Genomic DNA, 21519 nt, shown 5'->3' on the forward strand with positions numbered 1-21519 from the left:
AGCCTTTTTTTTTTTCCCCTTAATGATGATGAACTTAACATTCTCAGTAGCTGTTTTCAGGCAGAAGAATTACATTTGATATCTGGTCAATAGTGCATTTGCTTATTAATAGAGTGAATGATTTAAAATTAAACAAATGACCATTCAGATATTTATTAGTAGGCATGATAATGCCTGTAGTTCTAATACAGTGCTTAATTTATTTTAAAAAAGAACTTTTTTCTTATACTTTGTAATGCTTCCTGGTAGGTGTTGCTCTACTCAGAGAAGGAATGACAATAGAAGTGGTTACAGCCCCATCCTTTTTATACTTTTCCTGCTTGGTCTGGCACAAAATGTCCTTTTAATTTTTTTTTTTTTAAATTTTTTAAAGTTTTTTTTGTTCTTTACCACCATCTATGTACTGGGAGAAAAAAACCTGATTTTCAATCTTAAGAAGGGATTTGTAGAAAAGAAACTAATAGGAGGCAAAAATTGCCAAAACCATCAGTTCTTCTAGGTGTGGGTTTCTTCAGAATAAAACATTCCGTGGCTTTTGGGATTGCTGAAGTGAAGTGAGTTCAAAAAGGCAAATAGCAATCTCCCACGGACTGAGTTAAGCTTTGGAGGGTTAATGTGCAGCTGATGGCAAGCTGAGAGGGGAGGGGGCCTAAGGTGCTGGGCAGTGGTGCAAGGACATGCAAAGCTCTTTGCAATTCTGAGATCCTTGAGGAGTGCTGGCTCATCCCTGTTTCAGTGGGATTGGAGGTTTGCTGGGAAGAAATGCTCAGGAAGCACTTGGAGTGTCCTGTGCAGCGGAGATAGGAGTGCAAGGCAGCAGAAGTAATACGAAGGAGTTAAGTGGAAAGCTTTTTCAGTGGAGATGCCAGGCTGAACAGACCTGTGACACAAGATGTGAGTCTCTTAAAGGAGGTAATGCCACGGTAGCTAGGTCATACCAAAAAGCCTCATTGTCTCTTTTGCCCTGACCGTGTTGAGTCCTGGCTCCCCTCATGTCTCTGCTGTGATCTTTAGAAGCCCCAGGATGGGCTTTTCCCTCCTGTAGAATAAGACCAACCCTTTCAGCAAGCACCGTGGAAGGAGTTAAGGATGCTAGTTCAGCCTGAAGCTCGGTTTCCTGGCTTATGTTGGTTGTTGCCAAAATCTTAATGTTGTTTTAATGCATTTTTGTGTTCATGAATCCATTTTCCAGAGCTGCCGATTGCACACACTAACCCTTTTTATGTGACTAAAAGCCAGCTGTAGTATCCTTGAAGAATCAAATGCTCTCATAGCTCTGGAAATTGCTCTGGGTGTGCATGCGTGTTTATTTGTGCGTCAGCTCTTTTAATCTTTCTACTGAAAACCTAATATACTGTAACTGGGACATTTTCAAAAAAGAGAACACTTCAAAACAATTCTAAATATAAATTAAATCCATTTCCAAATGGCTTGTTAAAAAATGCAGATGGTTTATATTTATTATATCATTTTTTTGTTTTATCACCTTGCAAAATTTTACAGCATAGAATCTTATTTAACGCGGAGGCATTTTAAGCAGCAATATCAGACAGCTGTATGTGCGTCATACTAAGATTTTTACAGGATATTAAAGTTGGTTCTGATGTAACCTGGTGTTTTGAGCAGCATAGATTAGGCATTTTCCAATTTTGTAATTTTTTTTTTTAAGTAGGTGCTTTTTTTTTTTTTTTGCCCCTCCCAAAATAACCTTTTAGTCCTTGATTCCAATTGTTCTCAAGGTGTAAGGAAATTCAGGCCAGACTGATTGAGAAACTGCTCTCTGAGATTATATGAATAACAAAGAGTGGCCCAGATATTATCTCTGCTGAAATTAGGGGTAATTATACTCTATAGCAAATTATATACATAGTTAAAATAAATAACAAAGCACAGTGTTCATATTCTGGTGATTAATTTTTTTCCCCCCAAGTTCTGTTTGCCTTTAAAATTTTTCCATTGCAATCAACATGAGAATATTTCTGGGTAGCAGCGGCACCTGAATGAGTGCCAGCCCGATTTGTTGGTTTTTTTTCCTTCTCAGCCTCCAACAGGCACAAGCAGGTTTAATGTTAACTCGACTCAACTCCAGCTCCTCTGCTGGTTCTCACACCCTCCAGGTCAGAGCTAAATCCCCTATTAATTAAACAGAAATTATATCCGAAATAAATCACTTGGCGCAAGAAACCCACGGTGGAATTTTTTGAAAGATGTTTGCAATAATTAAACATTCTGTGACTGGTGACATTTTAAATAACTCTTAAAATACCAACCTGTGTTGATATTTAAAATAGGCTCTTCAGTGAAAGGCAGTGATCCCGTTGAGCAAATAAGATAAACCACGTCATCGTATAAGAAAGGGGAAAAAAAATCATCCAACAGCGGCAAAAACTCCCAAATGTTTTCATATGGCAAGAGTCTTAAAAGTGCTTGGAAGGTACAGGTTGGGAGTGATTCTGTCCGTGCCTGGGAAGGAAGAGCTGATAAACATTCAGTATCTGTGCACTCCATCTCTGCTAGTTGCAGGGTGTGAGGTGGGTTTCCTGGCCCATGGGCACTGGTGTAGGAGTAGAAGGGGTAATAGATTTTGGCTGGTCTTTTAGGGTTTTGCTGTCTGTTTGTCACCTTCTGCACTGCACCTTTCCTCCTGACCTGGCAATTTCAGGGGCATTTTGTGCAATCAAGCGGAAGCCCAAGTATTTCATCAGTGTCCCCAGGCAATGTGCCACTTGGGCTGATGGGAGCTAACAGGAGTGTTGCTGCACACTTGCATGGGCTTGCCTCACCCTGTGCCCACTGGCTTTGGAAAACATACAAACAAAATAATACCTTCACCACTACCAAAAAAATCCCACAGTGGTTCCCTTCTCCCAGAGCATGTGGGGAAAATAAATAGTGAGTCTTGCCTGAATGCAGGAAGAGAGGAGGTGAGGGAATGGTGGTGTAGGAGGAGAAGACACTCTGTGCCTTGTTGGTAGTTGACTGGTCTTTGTGGCCAGCTGGAATACCTCTGTGAAACGCCTTTTGCAGGGTGGAGAGAGAGGGAGAGGTTTGGGGATCAGCTTAGGTGAATTGGCTTTTGCATTTCCCTCTTGTGCTCATGGCCTCTGTGACTGTGGCCACCAGCTGGGAGGAGGCAGAGGAAAGTGGCCATACCTTTTGCCCTGAGAAGGCAGGGAGTTTGTCCAGAGCTGGGATGGCCTAGGGAACACTCCAGGCCTTCCCCTGCCCTGGTCTCTGTGAGGTCCTGCAGTCTTAGAGCAGGCAGGGGTGCCTTGAGGTTAAGTGCACAACCAGGATGGGGATAAGAATGGTCTTCCTGTGGGAAGTACAGGCATCTGACATGGGTCTACTGCTATACTTTGATTAAAGGTGCAGTGGGTTTTGTGGAAGTGGGTTGTATCTGTACCGTGACTGAAGACTGTCACACAGTATAGCTGTACTCTAGTTTCTTCAAGATGTCTCATGTCCAGCATCTTTTCCAATCAAACTGTCACTGCTGCATGTTCTCTTAGCTGCCTATTGCTCTCCATCTAGATGGACCATGCCCTTCACCTGTAACCTCTGCCTAGAGGAACCTGGGTGCAGCCTAACCTACTTTCTCAAGGAAAAGTCAGGAAATCCTGTTTGTCTTGGTTTAGTCTTTTTTTTTTTTTTTTTTTAAACTGTATTTTACATTCCACCTGGATTTTATAGCAGGCAATTTCAGTGAGAGGCACAGGAACCAAGAGACTTGGCATGTCTTTACTTGAGGAAAAATTGTCTTTCCTACTGCTGCAGCAGTCTGGCTCCATGTCTGGAACTCCCTTGTGTTTTGCTGGAGCTTCTCCCCTGGCTGCTCACAGGGAATGCAGCGGAGGAGGGTGCATGGCCAAGGAGCCCGGGCAGCATGGTGCTCATTTGGAACAGCTGGGTGGCAGCTCAGACCAATGGCTCGTACCTGCGGGTTGGATTTATGAGCGTTTGGGAAAACACAGCTACTCTACTACCAAAACCATGGCTTTGCCAGTCTAATCCTGTTTTCTCCTTGAAGGATTAGTTTCTAAGATTGGGACAAATATTTCTGGGGAAAGAAGAGGAGGAGTAAGCAAACACAACTGTCACTTGGAACAAGAATTAAGAAGGTAAAATGTGAAGAAATGCTGTCTTAGATTGATGTAATCACCAAACTCTAGTTCAGGGATGTGAGCTATGAAGCCGAGGATTGGACTACAGAAAACACCTGGACAGGTAAAATACAATAGTTCCTCTCTGTGCTGGTCAATGCATGTCCTCCTCCTGGTTTAAGACCTGAAGGTCTGACAGTCGATGTCTTGTGCCTGAGGTTACAGTAGTGCTCGACAGCTGTGGCACCACTGCTGCAAGCCTCTGATGGTCTGGGAGGGTTTTCAGGGTCCAGCTCTGCCCCCCGTGCTGAAATCCAGCCGTGATGCTCCTCCTGCCAGAGAAGGTGGGCTGGGGACAGTCGGCCGCCTGCACCTACCAAAGCGGTTTCTTACTGTCTAATAATTGGTACCGGCAGATGTAAATTATTGCTTGTCCCAGTTGCTTGATGCTTTTAGCTGGGGGTTGAGAGCTGTACCCTGAGTGACGGCGCGGTGGGTTATTCCTCGTGCTTATCAATAATTCGGGAAGCCCCGGTTAGGCTCGCACCGTGGGCACCACCGCAGGGCCGGCTGCGTGACAGCGGTGGTGCCTCGGGGCGTGGCGGAGCCGGGGCTCGAACCCGTGACCCCCGCTCCGGGCGGCTGCGGCGGGCGGCCGGCAGAGGGCGCCGGGCCCCCAGGCACGGGGGGAGCGCAGCGGGGCTGCCCCGCGGCCGGAGCGCCCCGCGACACCGCCCCCTCCTCCCCCTGCGGCCCCTCCGCATGGGCACGGCGCAGGAAAAGGAGGAGGAGGAGGATAAAATAAAATTTTAAAAAATCTAGCGGGGGAAAAAAAAAAAAATAAAATTCCCGGTTTTGGCCAGACCAAACTTTTTCCGCCGTGGAAGAGTCACCCTCCGTGGGGGCGGTGCGGGGAGTGCTCCAGCCCGAGGCCGTGGGACTGCAGGGCTGCCCTGCGTGGGCTGGGGGTGCACAAACCCATCCTCGCTGACGTTCGCTACGAGCCCACGCAGGGAGCGCTCAGCATCCTGTATTATTCGTTGGACCCGGTTTTTGGCACGTTGTGGCGCTTTAAACTTGAGCGGATTCATGTACAAATCAATTCGGAATTGGGAAACCATCACTTCCCTTATGTATACATCTCTCCTGCGTTACCAGTTTCCCAGCTGGGAAGGCTGGCAGGCAGACGGCTTCGGAGGTGGCTGCCAATGCTGATTCATGACCCAACCCGCAAAGGATATTAATATGGTACCATAACAACTTTTTCCCCTCAAAGACAATGAATGTGTAATTTCTGTGATGCAAGTGGAGGTCAGTCTGATGCTGCTCTCTTGCCAGTAAGTTATACAATAAGTTTATAAGTGTACTTGTTGGACAGAGCCAAAACCTCAGAATCGCTTTCAGAGCCAGTTTTTTACCCCATTTGGTTTACTGTGAGCCCCTGGTTTTTGGCCAGCTATAGTCATACCATAAATTAATTTTATTCTGCAATTTTAGAAAGCACTAAGGTTTAAGAATATTTTTTCCAGTTGTCACGTTTCTAAATATGCTGTCTTTTATTTTTGCCATATTCAGTGCCAAAAAGCACAGCTTAGGAATGTAGTAGGAACATAGGAATTGCCACAACAGTCCATCTTGTCAGTCTCCTGTCTCTGTCGGCTGCTGGTGCCAGATGCAAATTCTTGAAGTAACTACGTAAAAGAAGTTCTCCTAAAATAAAAAATACTGAGGTGTGGTGGGAGGGTAGGAAAATAAAAGTTGCAGGAGAGACTGGGCAGAAAGCCTTTTTCTTTATTTTATTTATTTATTCATTCCATCTACTTACAGATTTGTTTTACAGTACCTTAAGCTGATTTTCATTTTTCATTCTTTTGCTTACTCGCTCTCAACTGTGCCACATATGAGAGGCAGCAAAAACAGAGCAGGGAGCTTCTGGCTTTCTGTTTCAGGAGAAGAGAGCTCATTTTCTGTGTTGGGAGGGGACATAGAAGGCTTCAGAAGATGCCAATGATTTGTCAAAGATCATGGGAAGATGCAGCAAATCATTTAGCAGAGGCGACAGCGAGGGTGCCTTGTGCAGCGCTGTGCGGGAAGCAGAATATGCTGAATATATTTACAGCAAGTTCATCTAGCCTGTCTAATGGCTAGTTGTTGTTTGAAGTGCTTGCATGAAAGCACAGCACCGTGTGAGTGCTAGAAAATTCAATGGTACAAGGGAGTTATTTAGCTTATGCCCTTGAGATTAATCACAGGCTCGGTAACTTAACTCCAGAGCAATCTCTTCTGTTCTAATGTGACTTACTCAGCAGTGAGCAGCCAAGAACCAGGCACTTTGCAAAAATCATAATGTCAGATATTTTTGATGTGGAGTGGAATCCCCAGTTTCCAAAGCTTTGCAGCCAGCAGAGCTGCAGGACCTGCTCCCCACCTCAGTTAATCCGCTGGAGAACGGTGTTCCTTATCGCCCTCGGGAGCCTGCCGGGCTTCAGCGGTGACGAGGCGCAGGAGGGAGAAAGCTGGAAGCAGGTACAAGTCTCAGGGACACTAGTGTGAGGTGTGAACGTTCCCGCTGATGTCTGTGGAATCATTTTCCATGCTGCAAATCAGAGTGAAATATCCTCCAGGTGTTCGGTGTCGAGGATTGTGATGGGGTCTTTTAGAGGGTTCATTAGCTGGGCGAAGGGGACCCGTGGCGTTTCCTGATGCTCTCGTGTGCAGGAAGATTACTGGAGGCTTCAGAAAAGTGTTTGGTGTGAAAGAATACAGAAAATGGGGTGGATTAGAAAAGGCTTGTGTATAATAGTTACGAACCCTACGATGGATCATATTCATAAAGGATTTTAGGGATCAACATATTCCTCGCTCAGGAATCTTTCCAGCCTCACTGATGAGTGTACTGGATGAAGGACATCATTAATTTAAATGAATATCTTGTGCTTATGTCTGAAGCTTATCCTCGTTCACTGGCAATGAAAATAAATGCTTTTCTCTTCTCTTTATTGCAACTCCGTGTGGTGTGGTCCACCAACGTACAAGGAGAGATTTTTTTTCGTACACATGTCCCCCCAAAATGTCGCCCTAAATGATCAAGAGGAGAAAAAATAAAAAAGACATTCCACACACATAAAATATGTAATTAAAATGATGAATTATTGTAAGATAGAATATTAGCCTTTTGACATTTTAATCTGAGCAGGAGAGAGTGAGAGAGTGCATTTGGAGCCGCTCAATTAAATTTAGAATTTTTTCCCCTCCATTGTTATGAATAAATAGAAAGATTCTGTAGCAGTCTGCGGAATTATTAATTGCAAGTACTGTAGAAGGTGCATGCACCGTATCATGAAATGGAGTATCATTGTTAGTGACTATATTTCTTGGTAATTAAGGCCCAGACTAATGATGCAAGTTTTCTTCAGCATGATTTTCATCTGATTATGAGGCTGCTTCATTAAGAGCACTCAGACTAACGAGCTGTAGCTGTAATAAAGTAATTTTCTGTCTTGTGCTCTGATTGATAAAGAGTTTCTATAGCTAAAAGGAATTGAAAATATAATTATAATTAGAAATGGTTGAATAAAGTTATTACAGGATTGCTGAAGGGTAGTGCAATTGACACCATAATGTTTTTTGGAAGTGTGCATCTTAAAATTAGACTTTATAAAAGGAAGGGGGGAAAAAAAACAACCCACAATCCTAAACCCTCTGTGCTAATAAATGGGCAGAATGTTGCTGCTTCCATAAAATGAACTGCTAGATTAAAGTAAAATGAGGTTTTCCCACATTGTTCAGAACAAGAAAAACATATGCAGGAAGAATGCTGTTGCCTTTCTTCCCAGCATTCCTCTTAAGTGAAGTAAAGCTTATGAAAGTGCTTTTTACTCCATTTATAAAAAATTTTCATGCTGCCATATGTTACAAAAAAGATCTTTTTGATTAAGCTGATGTGTTTTGAAGCATACGGTATAATTTCGGTGTTTCCCTTTAAAAACGTGTAAAGAGTTATGCCAGTCTTTTCTATGTATTAGCATACAGTAACTAGTGGTTTTTTAATACATGTTTTTGAACAGAGAGGTTTTTCCTTTCTTTCTGTCTTTTTAAAAAAAAATCTCCTTGCGTTGGCCAATATCAAAATATAACTGGGTCAAATGCAAGGTCCTCCTTCCTTTCTCTAGGGGAAGCAAATCAACTTTTTATCCCAGAAACCTTATTCCTTTTTATGATGTTCATATTATAAACAGCACAAACTCTGTTAGAGCAATCCTTTGTGCGTATGTCATAGGATATATATGCTGTATTGATAGAAAAAAACTATAATAAGGGTTTTATTTAGAATTAGCTGATGCACTTTAGTACTCAAAAGTTGTTTGACTTATTTAATTTGGAGGCTTTCTGTATTGCTGTATCTCCCTCTTTGGAAGTCATGCATATATTTTAAGGCTACAGTTATGCACATTTGGTTATGTAAATCTGTCCCATGCAGACTCCAAGGAACTTTATTGTATTGGATTGAAACAAACAGTAGATCATCTAGATGTATATTTATGCTAATTAACTTAAAGCCAGCATTTTGCATTGATTGCTCAGTCATAATGCTTTTTGGAAGATTTTTAGAATTTTTGAAAATCATTCTTAACGCATTATATGGTGATAAAAGTGTGTTATTGGAATACCATTAGCAGGAATAAAAAAAAGAGCAGAATTTTATTGGTTGTTCATTGAAAATGTTAGCTGTGATTAGTTACATAATCCTACATTAACCTGTAAATTAAAATTCCTTGGTGCAATTTGATGGCTGATTTAATTTTGTCTTTCTTTGTTTGCCGCAGGCTAATTCCATTATGAATTCTTTATACAGCCTTTTCCCTCAATGATTAGCAGCTTCTACTCAAGTTCTGATTACTATTGTACACTTAGCACTACATAAAGCTGGGGATTAATATTCCCCTGAAGAATTGTTGCTATGGATCTGCTCTATTCCTTCTAAGAGATGTTTCTGCAGCTTCAATTGTCCATAAATTATGATCTCTAGTGAATTATCAGTGGGAGTGAACTAAGCTTAACAAGCTGAAGAGAGCACTCTAGTTCTGAAAGAAAAAGGGAGAGAGAGATAAAAAGATTCTCAATTATTAATTGCAAGGTTTCCATAATACAGAAGTGGTGATATTTTCTCTATCTTCATTCCTGTGAGCATGTAAGAAATCAGGGTGAGTCAGAAATACTGAAGTCCTAACCCCCTCCAGCACTTAGAGATAAAAACCTGCAGGAGGATCTTAATTATGTGGAGACAGAGGTGGAAAAACCAGCCCCATCATCCTGGGTTTTAAGTTTGTATTTTGGCTCTTCTCATTTCTGTTTCACCATCTCTGTCCTCCTGGTATAGTTTTCAGTCTGTCGATAGCATTATTAGTAGCCTGGCTCAACTGCCTTTAAAATATAGTCGGGATTAATAGGGGATTTAATTGCAGATGTCTGAGGAGCTTTCATATTTGGAGAGGTTTTATTAAGAGACAGCTATTCCAGTTCAAGTTTGTGAGCACTTTGCTATGCTCCCATCTGTTCCCCTTTGTTAGGGCTTTAAAGTCATATTTCTCCTACTGATTCATGGCTGTTTTCCTTCTCCTCCCTTGAAAAATCTGTCTTGAAGGCTGCACCGCAGCGTTGTTATTTCTTGCCGGGTATGTTCGATTTTCCTAGTTGAGATGATCACGTCCTTCTGCCTTCCTGCCCCAGCCAAGCTCCCTCTTGCTCAAACTTTAGGCTGCAGATTGTCGGGGTTACAGACTGCAGCAGTGTGCCTCATTTTCAGGGAAGTCCTTGGGGGGCACAAAGCTGGCTCTGAGCCACCGTGCCTGGTTCCTGCCGGGGTGGGGAGGCAGTGACCTGGCATCACTGCCCAGCAGAAGCAGAGCTGCCTTGCCTTTACTCAGGGCACTAGATCAGAACATCTATTCCATGCCAGAAGGAACACAAATCTGTAGTTCAGCTAGACTGATGGTGTGTTTTAGCTTGTCTTGAGACCTTTAGGCATTTGAAAAAAAAACATTCTTTATGCTAAAAGCGCTGTTGGATTGCATCTGCTATGCTCATGCATTGTGGTACACTGTCTGTAGTGGTAAATCATATTTAGTTACACACAATGTTAGAGTACCTCTAGGAGTTACTGTACTTTCTTGAGGTCTGTCTGATAACCTCCCCTAGCCCAACAGAGCAGATTAGGCACTGGAGCTGACAATGTTTCAGACCTATTCTAAGAGAAAAAAACCCCAACTTTTAACATGTGACTAGTAGAAGGTGTTTTTTCATCTCCCTTTTCAAAACTCCGCTTGATAATATTCAGCAAAATCTATATATGTTTTAAATTAAAACCAGCAGCTGAGTCCAACTGATGTTTTGTGCTTGGAGCTAGTGACAGAAAGAACAAAGGTGACTTGGTTACGTTACTGGATCTGAATTCTCTGGTCTGCTTAGTCCATTTTGTGCTGCCTACTGAAACTGCTGGAGATGCCCATCAAAAAATTTGCTGTGGAATCAGAGTGTTGCTTCTTGTCTCAGCCTGTAGCAGAACCAACAGGATATGGTGTATACAGAGGGGTTTTGACTATACCCAAATGCTGGAGTTGAGGCTAGGAAAATTGAGGAGTAGTTAGGGCGGTCCCTGCAGAAGGGAAAAATGATTGATTTTTAAAATTTTTGTTTCTTTCTCACCTGTGTGTTCTCTGCAGTACTCAAAAACTCAGTGTAAGAGACAATTTGACCTTATAGTCTCCATTCTGTCATGTTGAAACTAACAGACTGTTCTTGAAGAAGCTGCTCTTTTTCTTCCCAAACCACGCTCTTGTCCTCATAGCCTCCTTTTTCATTACCATCCTCAATTTAGTTAGAGAGATGTTGAAATTTTACTCCTTTTGCTAGGATTTTGACCTGCCTAATGTTATTTGGGTGTTTTGGAGCTCTGTTGTGAAAAATGGTGTCTCACATATTTGCCTCCTGCATCCCTTTCATGATTTTAAATTTTCTATGTCTCCTTTAGATAGCTATTTTCTACCCTGAAGATTACTGCCTTCCTACTCTGTGTGTCTCCTGCTGTGGTCAGGAGCTGGTTTTCCTTCTTTGCTCCTTCCCCATTCTGTTGGACTCTTCCAGGTGGGACAATCAAAACTACCTGCAGTCCCTCAGACACGGATGTGTTGTGAGTTTGTCACAATCTTATTTTCTTGAGCTTATTGGCATTTTTTTGTCCAGTCACTTAGTGCTGAACAAGTCTTTGTAGGCTTTGGGTGGGGTAATCCTAATATTTTCCCTCATATTTCTGTTAATTGTTCTATGCTGACAGTGCAGGTATAAGAATGACTGTGAAAAGTTCCTTCATGTGAGTGCTTGTCACTCCTGTTAATTGATGCTAAGGTTGTCCTAGGAAGGGTCTTAGCTTAAGCCCAGGCACAATAATGTCGGTGAGTTATTTACTGAAATCAGTGTCACACTAGGCTGTGGTGGCCATTACTTTTTTTCTTTTCCTTTTATTTGGCAATGAAAATGACCATTCTCCTGACTTCTCTGTTTTCCAGCTGAGATTCTAGTTCTAGTATAATCTCTAGCATTCACCTTACACATTACTGAAAAAATATAAAGAAAATTAAACAATAATTGTTCTTGCTCATTTTTGGGGTTGGTCTAGCTGTGGCTGAAGCTGGCTTTGCTTCAGTTTGAGTTCAGTAAGATTTTCACTATGATCCAGATCAGTAGAATAGATGAAATCTTGGTCTGAGCTTGTTTTCAGTTCAAGTTTATTTCTCCAGGAGGGATAAACCCCTTAAGTTCTTTGCTTGATCCTCTCTAGCCATCTCCATTTGAGTGCCTGATGTCTCTCTATTGTTATTACTGCCTCTCTCTGCTCCCCGAAGTGCTGGCTTCTCTCTCTCTCTCTCTGCTGTATTCAACTGGACTAAAAGTGGTGAAAGAGGGCAGCAGAGATCCTTTTTAATAGTGTATCTGCCTCAGCTATGAAAAGGAGAGCTCCTAGAGCAGAGAGGTGTTGGTAGCAGCCTGGTGCCAGGCTGGTGATGATGCCAGTGGAATTCCAAGGGAGGAAGCACGGGGATGGAGAACGATGCAGCACAAGGCAGAGGTGCTCATGTGTACCTGTGAAGCCAAGCCAGAACAAAGCTAGATCAATCCTGAGTAAAGAAAAGGTCTCAGGATTGTGCTGATAGAGCATATGGGATGCAGCCCCAGAATGCTGTAAGCATTCAGGTCTAAATGTGTGTACCTATTCTACAGGTGTGCCAAGCCAAATTGAGCACTGAAAATGATCAGTGCTCATGCAGTGATCTTTTCCAACACAAAAGGTGCTCTGAATATGAAGGTAAGGATGACCTAAAAGAGGGGGAAGTGTGAATAATGTTGGAGAGAAAGCAGTTCTCCCCTTGACTCATTTCCAGGTGTCTCTTCTCCAATTCCATGGAGTACAGAATCCATTTAAAATTGGGCTGGATGATGTCCCTTCTGTGTGTGTAGAGTTAAAGCAATCTGGGTAGAATGGTTGGGTGCTTTCCTGTGGCGTGTTTGCAAAACCCATTCTGAGGGGCAATCAGTGATGGAGGTTATGTAGCTGCTCTTTCTTTTGTGGCAGTTCTTTATGGTACTTTGTGGTGTTTCCTTACCTTTAACAGACGTGTCTTGAACCTCCAAGAAACTTCATCCCATTGCTGCTCAGCTCCATCCGCTCTTGAAGAGGATGCAGTGCTCCTGTGACCCACTACTGACACTGCAGAGAGCAGGGGGGTTGTTCTGTGTATTTTGCAGGCTGCAGACCCTGTTTATCTCCTCTAGCATTATGCTTTCTCTTTTCTCACCAGCAGAGCCATGTTGACTCTGATCCAGTAACCCCTAAACGTGTTTCTGGAAAACTGCTGTTTAGCCACATGCTTCCTGGGTTTGAGCAGTTAAAACTCTAACATCACTTTTTTACTGGTCCTATTTTACCCTGTTTTTTTCTGTCTGTTTCTGTGATTTATCCAAAGTATTTGAACCTTCTTCGTTCAGCTCTCTGCTACTGTGAAATGTGCTAAACTTTGTACAAATGAATTTTTGTTCTTCCTTGATTTTAAATTGGGCTGTCAAATCGTAACTTTCTTCTTATACCATGAGCAGCTGACATACATTGTTCTGTAGGTCCCATTGTCCATGTAACCTTAAAGGAAAATTTTTGCTCCTTTGTTGGTGGCTTTGCCTCTTCCTGCGGGAAATAAACCTGGAATTTCAGGGCCAGAGGGCAATTTTTCACATTTAAGCTGTCTTGCCTAATTTGCTGTTTTATTTGTTTCGAAGTCAGATCATAATGGCACTGTGGCATTTTTCATTAATGGTGTATCTTCTTGTCAGAAAATTCATATGACAGTGAAAAGTGACTCTCTAGAAAAATTCATCTACACCCTTGACTGTCCTCAGACATTTTTGAGTTTAGAGATTTACTTCACCTCCACTCCCCTCCTGTCCTCCTTTCTAGCAGTGTCAATACTTTCTGAGAGATCTACATGGCAGGGGTACTCCTTCCAAGTTTCTGTTTGAGCACCGAAAAATATTTAAGTAATATGACATCAGAACCAGTGCATTCTGGAGGAATCATTGCACATCTCACTTAGAAGTTAAGGGCAGCAGACCCCAAACATCTCAGCTCCCAAGAAGGGCACAGACTTACAGCTCTGAAGAACAGTAATAGAGACAAGAAAATGAGAGGATACAGGCAGCCTAGACAAGATTTACAGAGTGTTGTAGAAATAAATACACTGCCAACAGCTTGTCACATGCTCCATTCACGCATTTACTGAACTCTGCAGAAATAGATGTGTTTAATCAAAGAACTGGAACTTTTTAAGATCTGTTGGCAAGTGCACCTCTGCCAGATTTGTTTTCTGGACATAAAGCTATGTCTGTAGCAGGGTGGAAAATATTCCTAGATTCAAAGATTTACAGCAAGGATGAATTTACCAGTCCAGTAGATATTACACCACGTTTTCACATACATAATCCAAAGATTATCTGTCTGAAAATGAAACTTCTAAACTTTGTTTCTGAAATTTTGTGGGCCTTACAAATGACCTATTTGGCATAGAGATGTTTAGTCCTACTGTATCACTTTCTCCATAGATGGTTTAACCCAAAGGTGAGGAATTGTTTTTGTGGAATAGTGCTTTTAAATGAGAGTGGATGATTTGGAGTGCATGCATTGTATAATAATTCTTGTTTTGTCTTTCATTTATTTTTTTCATTTTATTTATTCAGCATCTCCTACACCTCTCTGCAGCAGCTCTGATGACCAAAGACCTAAATTCTGATTCCTTGGTGCTAATTTTCAATGATGAAAATAGGCTCAGGTCCAAAAGTCATTGTAAAGTATTTGCGATTCCTGTTAATTTCAGCAGTGTGTAGCAAACATTAAAATTACTTCTGGGACCTCGACTATCTTTCCTATTAAATTGTTTACCTATAATGTGGTTACTGGAGATGTTCCCCAGGGCTCAGTATTGGGCCCAGTCCTGTTTAATATCTTTTATCAATGATCTGGATGAAGGGATTGAGAGCAGCTGCAGTAAATCTGCGGATGACACCCAGTTTGGTGGGAGTGCTGACGTGCTGGAGGGCAGGAAGGCTCTGCAGAGGGACCTGGACAGGCTGGATCCATGCCTTAGGCCAGTTGTGAGGTTCAGCAGTGCCAGGTGCCAGGTCCTGCACTCTGGCCTCAACAACCCCCTCAGCACCACAGGCTGGGGCAGAGTGGCTGGAGAGGGCCCCAGCGGAACAGGAGCTGGGGGTGTTGGATGGCAGCAGACTGAACATGAGCCAGGTGTGCCCAGCAAGGCCAGAGGCACCTGGCCTGGATCAGGAATGGTGTTCCTGGGCAGGGAATTCGTTCCCTGCACTCAGCACTGGAGAGGCCACACCTCAAGTGCTGTGTCCAGTTCTGGGCCCCCCAGTTCAGGAAGTGCTGGGATGAGTCCAGAGAAGGGCAAGAAAGCTGGTGAAGGAATGCCTAAGGAAGCTGGGAGTGTTTAGTCTGGGGAAAAGGTGTCCCAGGGGTGACTTTATCACTCTCTATAGCTCCCTGAAAGGAGGTTGTAGCCAGGCAGCCAGTGACAGGATGAGAGGACATAGTCTCAAGCTGCTTCTAGGTGGGGTTGAAGCTGGACACCAGGAGAAGTTTCTTCACAAGAAAGGGTTTTTAAACATCGGAATGGGCTGCCCAGGGAATTAATGGAAACACTGTCCCTGGAGGTGCTCAAGAAATGACTGTATGTGATAGTGCCATGGTCTAGTTGACAAGGTGGTGATCAGAGGTTGGACTTGATGAGCTCAGAGGTCTTTTCCAACCTAAATGACGCTGTGGGTCTGTGTGATGACTCCTTGTTAAATGTTAATATCCTCTGATCCTTTTCATTGGGTATTGTTCACCATCTATTATCTTTCTCCAGTTTTCAGCTTTCTGTCCCTGTATTTTCATATTTAAAGATAAACTAAGTAATGATAAGAATCTCCATGGACATACCAACCAAATAAAAACAACTATACTTCTTCAGACGAAAGGTTCAGCAAATCCAGTGTCCTGTTTCTGTTGATAGCTGTAAATGGATGCTTGGAGAAGATTAAGTACGTGTTAAGATTAATATGTCCTTATGAATACTCTCCTAATTCTCTAGTACTTTCCAGTCAGAGGATTTCCTGATCAATGTGTGGTATGTACACAAGGAGTTTTCATCTTGAACCACTGAAAACATAATGTAGTCCCACCATCCTTTGCTAAGGAGTTCTCCAGGTGGCTCTTCATGTAAGAAAGGTGTTAGACCTCCTTTGGTATGTTTTGAATTCTGCTTCCACAAGCTTTATTTGATGATCCTTTGCTGTAGTACTGGAAGATTCTGTCCTCTTGAGGTTATGTGCAGTTTTTTAGGCTCTTACCACATCCAATTTCTCATGCCAGATTGAAATGTCACAGCCTGTTTTGTTTTGCATAGAAATATTGTTCAATGTGCAAGTGTGTGTGGATGAAACCTAGCTTCATGCCTGTGGTGCATGGCAGATGACTGAGCTGTGTATGAAGGCTGTTGCAAAGGAGGTAGCTGAATCCAAGTTTCATTCATTCTTTTGTGTGTCCACTCCAAGCAGCTAATTTCTGGAACTAGTGAAGTGTTTCTTCTTTCCCTCAGCATCATAATAGGGTTTGTTGCTGACCAGGTCATCTGCAGAGAAGCTGAATATTTTTTTTCTGTTGTGTTCCTGCTCTGAGCTGGCACAGAGGAATGAACTGAGGACAGTCAGCTCTTGGGCTGATATAAATCAACACAGTCCTGTTGATTTCAGAAAAGTAGTACAGCTGGATTAGCCAAGTCTTTTGATGTGTATGGGAACTGCTTAGTTTCCTATCATAAAAGTAGTTAAGTGTGTGCCTGACTTCAAGCATCTTCCAAAGAACAGTGCTGAAAAGGAGTTGATGCAATAAACCTCCACAATACTATATTCCTCCTCTGATGTTTCAGCATATGCAGTAGTCAAAGTGTTTGCACATGGGTTATTATTATTATAACCCCCAGTGAACTTGTCTCCCCAGCAGGAGCTCAGATATACAAGATAAAGTTAATTGGGCTCCCTTTCAAATGGAGAATTTAGACCTCCTTCCGGCTTTTCAGGTAAAGGAACGTGTTTTGGACTGTTGTTATCTCTCCCTTCTCCCTTGAGCTATGCTAAGTCAAATACTGTAAGCTGATAAACATTATTCTAACATTGGTAACACTTGTATAAACTCTAGTGCCGTTCCCTTCTTAACACCTCCCACTTCCTTGCATCCGTGTAAATTCTTTGCCCCAGCATGGTGCACAAAGGTCCGATACGGATCGTGTAACATACCCAATACAATGAACGCTTTCTTTCCATCTTTGCTGGACTCTGGAACTCTTTTGCTTTCCTTCTGTTCAGCGCTGAAATCCAGGCCAGCTTGCCAGTGATTTATTGGGTATTCAGGGTTTCCAGTGATTTACATTTTCCATCTTCCCTTGAAGGCATTCGTGCTGCTTCAGGAGGATGTGGTGTTTAGTTTTAATGTAAAATATTCTTTGCAGTGATTTTACTTCTGAATGCAATAGTCTTACCTTTTTTGTAGTTTTAAAAGCAGTACTACTAGTTGGATTTGGGCTTAAGAAGGAATAAAAGGAAAGTTTCTATTTGCAAGCATTTAAAAAATGGTAATAATTTTGGTTTGGTTTTCCTTTGCCCTGGAAAGAGAGGAAGAAGACTTGGTTTGATAGACCTCAATGAATTCATTTGGAGTATAAAATTAAATCCATATTTTCTTAGGTTTTCATCTAATTTGAATAGCTCTGCTCAAGGTCTAGACAGCAAGTAGAACTCTTCCCTTCCATACATACTCATTAGTGAAGGCTCAGCCTTTCTATTTGAGAGCATTTCTGGGAATATTTATGAAGAGATTGCATCTTTGGTTAAAAAATAAGATTAGACCATTCCTATCTCTCCCCCTGCCCCCTGTTAATTTCCAGGTTAGTTGACTGAAGGTTGCCATTTAGCCTTTGGTTCAGGAAACCTGAAGATACTTGTTTTAAGAGATTCACCAGCAACTTCTGAGTTTTTTCTTTCATCTTGTCTGGTGCTTCAGGCTGTGAACTGCCACAAGAAAACTCCCCACCTAAGAAGTACTACCCTTCCTAGGACATAAATTAGAGCTTCTTGCTGGAGCAATTAGAATAATTTCGGTTTTCCAGGTACCTGTGTGTCCACAGGGCACACCTCCCCTTTGCCTGCAAGGCCCAGCTGACCCCAGCATTTTTATCTGCTGGGGAAGTAGTGTGGGCTGCAGGATACGTGACAGGCTGTGCTTCCCATTCCCTTCTGCTGAGGTGTGTCTTGCCTACTGCATGCGTGGTTGGAGAATGATTTATACATCCCCTGAGAGCATAGGAGACCAAAATGGCAGCTACAGCAAAAGGTTTTGACCCTCCCAAGATCCTGGCAGCCTCATGGAACTGGCTGTCCTCCCAGGCTTTCTCCCTTTGTGCCTGAAATCTCCCAAGCACAAATTGGTTAGGCTCTGCTCCAGATCCAAGTTACAAAGAAGTCACATTTTTCAGGTGTGACAACTATTGCCATGGGTAAGACTGTAAGGCCAAGTTAGCTGATGGTGAGCCTCATCTTGCAGTCCAGAGTGGTTCAGTCTCTTTTTATCTGTTGTACTGCTGATAGACTAGTGAACATGGAGTAGAGAGGGAAGCAAGAGAAGGAATAAAGAGAGAAGGTGGGAGTTAGTATTGCAGAGTAGTGCTGCTCCACAGTAGCATTTGCTTTTGTTGTGGCTCCAACAGCACTGAAATGAAACCACAGGAGAACATAATTCTTCCTCTGTGATAGTTCACCTGCTGCAGTTCCACTGGCTTTCTCCAGCCTCATGGCTCAAGCAAACGAAAAGATGTCTTAGAGTGTAATGTCAATTTGTTTTATTTAGCTCTAACATCCTTGGGCCCAAAGTGAATATCTAAAATCCATCAGACAGGATCATTTGTAGTATCTTTGAATAAAGCTGTTGAACTTAAGCTCCTGTAAAACCTATAAAGCAGTTTGTCTTTCTTTTAATATCATTGTTGCATGCTATAATTTTAATTGCAATATTCTTTCTTGTGAGGCTTTTAAGGATTGCTTCTTGAAAGGTGTTGGAAAGGTGAGAATGACAATTAAATCTTATCTCAAGTGTAATTTTATGGTTATATTGTACTATTCCCCAGAAGTATGGGTTTGAAATTGTTGTGGGCTGTGAGCGAATCTCTAGGGCATAACTGAGAAGAAAGTGCTAAAACATGACTCTTTAGCCCAATTATTTTTATGTCTGCAATGGAATGAATTTTCAGCTTCTGGAACTTCTTTGATCATTTCACTAGTGTCATTAAGTAATTATAGTAAAAGAAATAGTCCTATCCTTAAATATGCTATGTTTGTCACAAATTTGTTGGAAACTAGAGAGCTGAAAGGATTCTGTCTGAATTCCTGGAACCAAAACGGCGTGTGTTCAAATGCAGACTTGCACAGGCATTTGAAATGTCCCATGCAGTGACTTCAGTCCTGAGCATGACTTATTCTTTCTTGGTGTTCCAGTTAGAATTATTTTATTTTTCAGTCAAGATTATTCTCAGCTATCCCAAAAGAGAAACGGAAATTCAGTTTTGTGGTTATTGAAATTATTTGCAAGTCTGGTTGAAATTCAAATGTTAGTTTGGGCTGAGTAAAAGAACAAAATCTCAGGAAAGTGTAAAGAAAATGTTTTAATATTGCTCTAAAGGAAACTTCCCTTTCTTTTAATAACATTTTTCATTCTTAAAGAATATATATATATTTAAAATACTTTTGGTGCAATATGACACTTTCATTCTACACCCAGAAATATTTTCTTATTTATTCATTTTTGCTTAGAAAAATTTGGTTTCTGGTCATCCTGAGCCTATGCATTTTAAAACTTTCTTTCATATTCATGTAGCTGTAGTTAAATCTGCAATGTTAGATCATGGGGATATTTGAATGAAAGGGAGAGTCGGAGGACATTGCCTCTGCAGAAGCTTCTCACAGCATGGAGCTTCCTTCAGATAAAGCAGTTTGTTAGTTCATGCCTGCAACCAGCAGGACCTTGAGCCAAATCTGCCTTGGAGCCCATCCACCCCATGGTCCTGACAGTGTCACTCCTTTGTGGGTGACCTCTTCAAACTGGAGTCAACACTCATGACCAATCTCGAGCTTTTTTTTTTTTTCTGTCTGCAGGGGCAACTTAAAAGCTGAGGTTAAAAGGATGACTGAGCCCAGCAAATGCATCTGCAGCTCTTGAGCAGAATGAGACTTTTGTAGAGGGATTGCCAACAGGAGATCCTCTGTCTTGCTGTGAAGGAACTGTCCAGGAACTAGCAAAGATGGATGGTAAATTTCAGATCCTGATCCTAGAAATTATCAGACTTCACTGGTTTCAGAGCTTACTGGTCTGTCAGAACTTACTGGTTTCAGACTCAGCCCTGGGTGTCGTTCCTCTGAGAGCAGGAGGAAACTTTGCATTTTGGAATGACTCTGGTTGCACACTTTGGAGAAGTGTGGTGTATGTACGCGCCTGTGAGCTCAGCCTGAACAGGTCCCAGGTAGAAATACATTTGGAGAGGCAAAACCTCGGGAATTATTCCTACACTGCTAAGCGTGATATGTACAAAGAACAGGAAACAAATGCAATGTTTCTTCTAATAATATTTAAGCCTGCGTAATATTAGGTTTTCATCAAAAGCTCATGTGGAATGTAATTTATTCTAACTTTTTTCCTTTTCTTCTTTTTATTTTAGACGGTTTCAAGATTATACTTGCTGTAAAAGTGCTTTACAAATCTAGGGGCTTCTAAATTATTTTTTTCTAAAGGGATTTTTGAAATTTTGTGTGGCTAACTCTTATTTTTTAAAACTTCTTAATGAAATCTAGTTCTAGACAGAGGTTGATTTTGTAGAAGTCAGGACATATTTCTTTTTCCCCTTTTGCAATCTCACAATTGAATGACTTCTTCCTGACATTAAGGGGAGTTACACATTAATAAGGAGAAAAGAGCACATTCCCACCCTCTTGCTTTAAAATGTATCCAGGAGATAATATGAAAAGCTTTACAGTGCTAATGATTTTTTTCCCCCTAATGTTTATTTTAAAAAGTGTTCCTCTGCAGGGGGTTGATCCAAAGCCTATTGAAGTCAGTGGGAATTTTTCCATAGAATTCAATGAAGTTTGGATCTGGTCCTTAGATAGCTCCGGGAGGTAGCCTGCTCATTTTTTGCAGCTGTCCTTGGGGGTGTTGGAGGAGAGCTGCTGCACTGGCAAGTCCATTCAGTGTGGAGCATGCTATTGATTATAAAGCATAACTTCTGCAAAATTTCAGCTGGAAGGGAGTGGGAGGTTCCACATAATAATCAATAGCACAATATGAGACTATATCAAGGAACTGGCTTTTTAACAAACACTTTTAAAACAACAAAGGAGATGAGATGGTTTTCATTTAAAGGGCAAACTCCCCTTTATTCTTGGGATTCCAGGCAGATTAGCCCTGGTATGTCCTCAAATGCTGTACTGAACACATTCATGATGCTTTCTGCTCTCTTTGCAGAAGCAGCACATGGAAAACTTGCCTTTCTAAATGTACTGGTTAAGTTGCACCTTGTTGTTTGCGTTGTAAAGCTTCTCAGTGTCTTGTGAGTGAGAGACACTTTGGCAAAAACCAGAAACAAGATGGTTCAGAGAGAGGCAAACTGAAAAAGATGATGAACCTGTACAGTATCTGCTTCTTCTTGACTCTTACTGGCATGAGAATCCTCTGAAGCTCTATTTTCACATCTATACCTCTGCTTATTTGTCC

General features: G+C 42.0%; 1 long non-coding RNA gene across 1 annotated transcript in view; it reads left to right on the top strand.

Moving 5' to 3' along the window:
• Nucleotides 1-21519, top strand: part of LOC111926686 (uncharacterized) — a 306644-nt gene that overhangs the window by 85197 nt on the left and 199928 nt on the right. Inside the window, exon 7 of the long non-coding RNA XR_002863124.2 lies at nt 19908-20060. This is a non-coding gene — a long non-coding RNA (uncharacterized LOC111926686). The remainder of the gene's footprint in view (nt 1-19907; nt 20061-21519) is intronic.

The sequence above is a fragment of the Cyanistes caeruleus genome, chromosome 2 (genome assembly GCF_971803275.1).
Source record: "Cyanistes caeruleus chromosome 2, bCyaCae1.hap1.1, whole genome shotgun sequence".
Classification (NCBI taxonomy): domain Eukaryota; kingdom Metazoa; phylum Chordata; class Aves; order Passeriformes; family Paridae; genus Cyanistes; species Cyanistes caeruleus.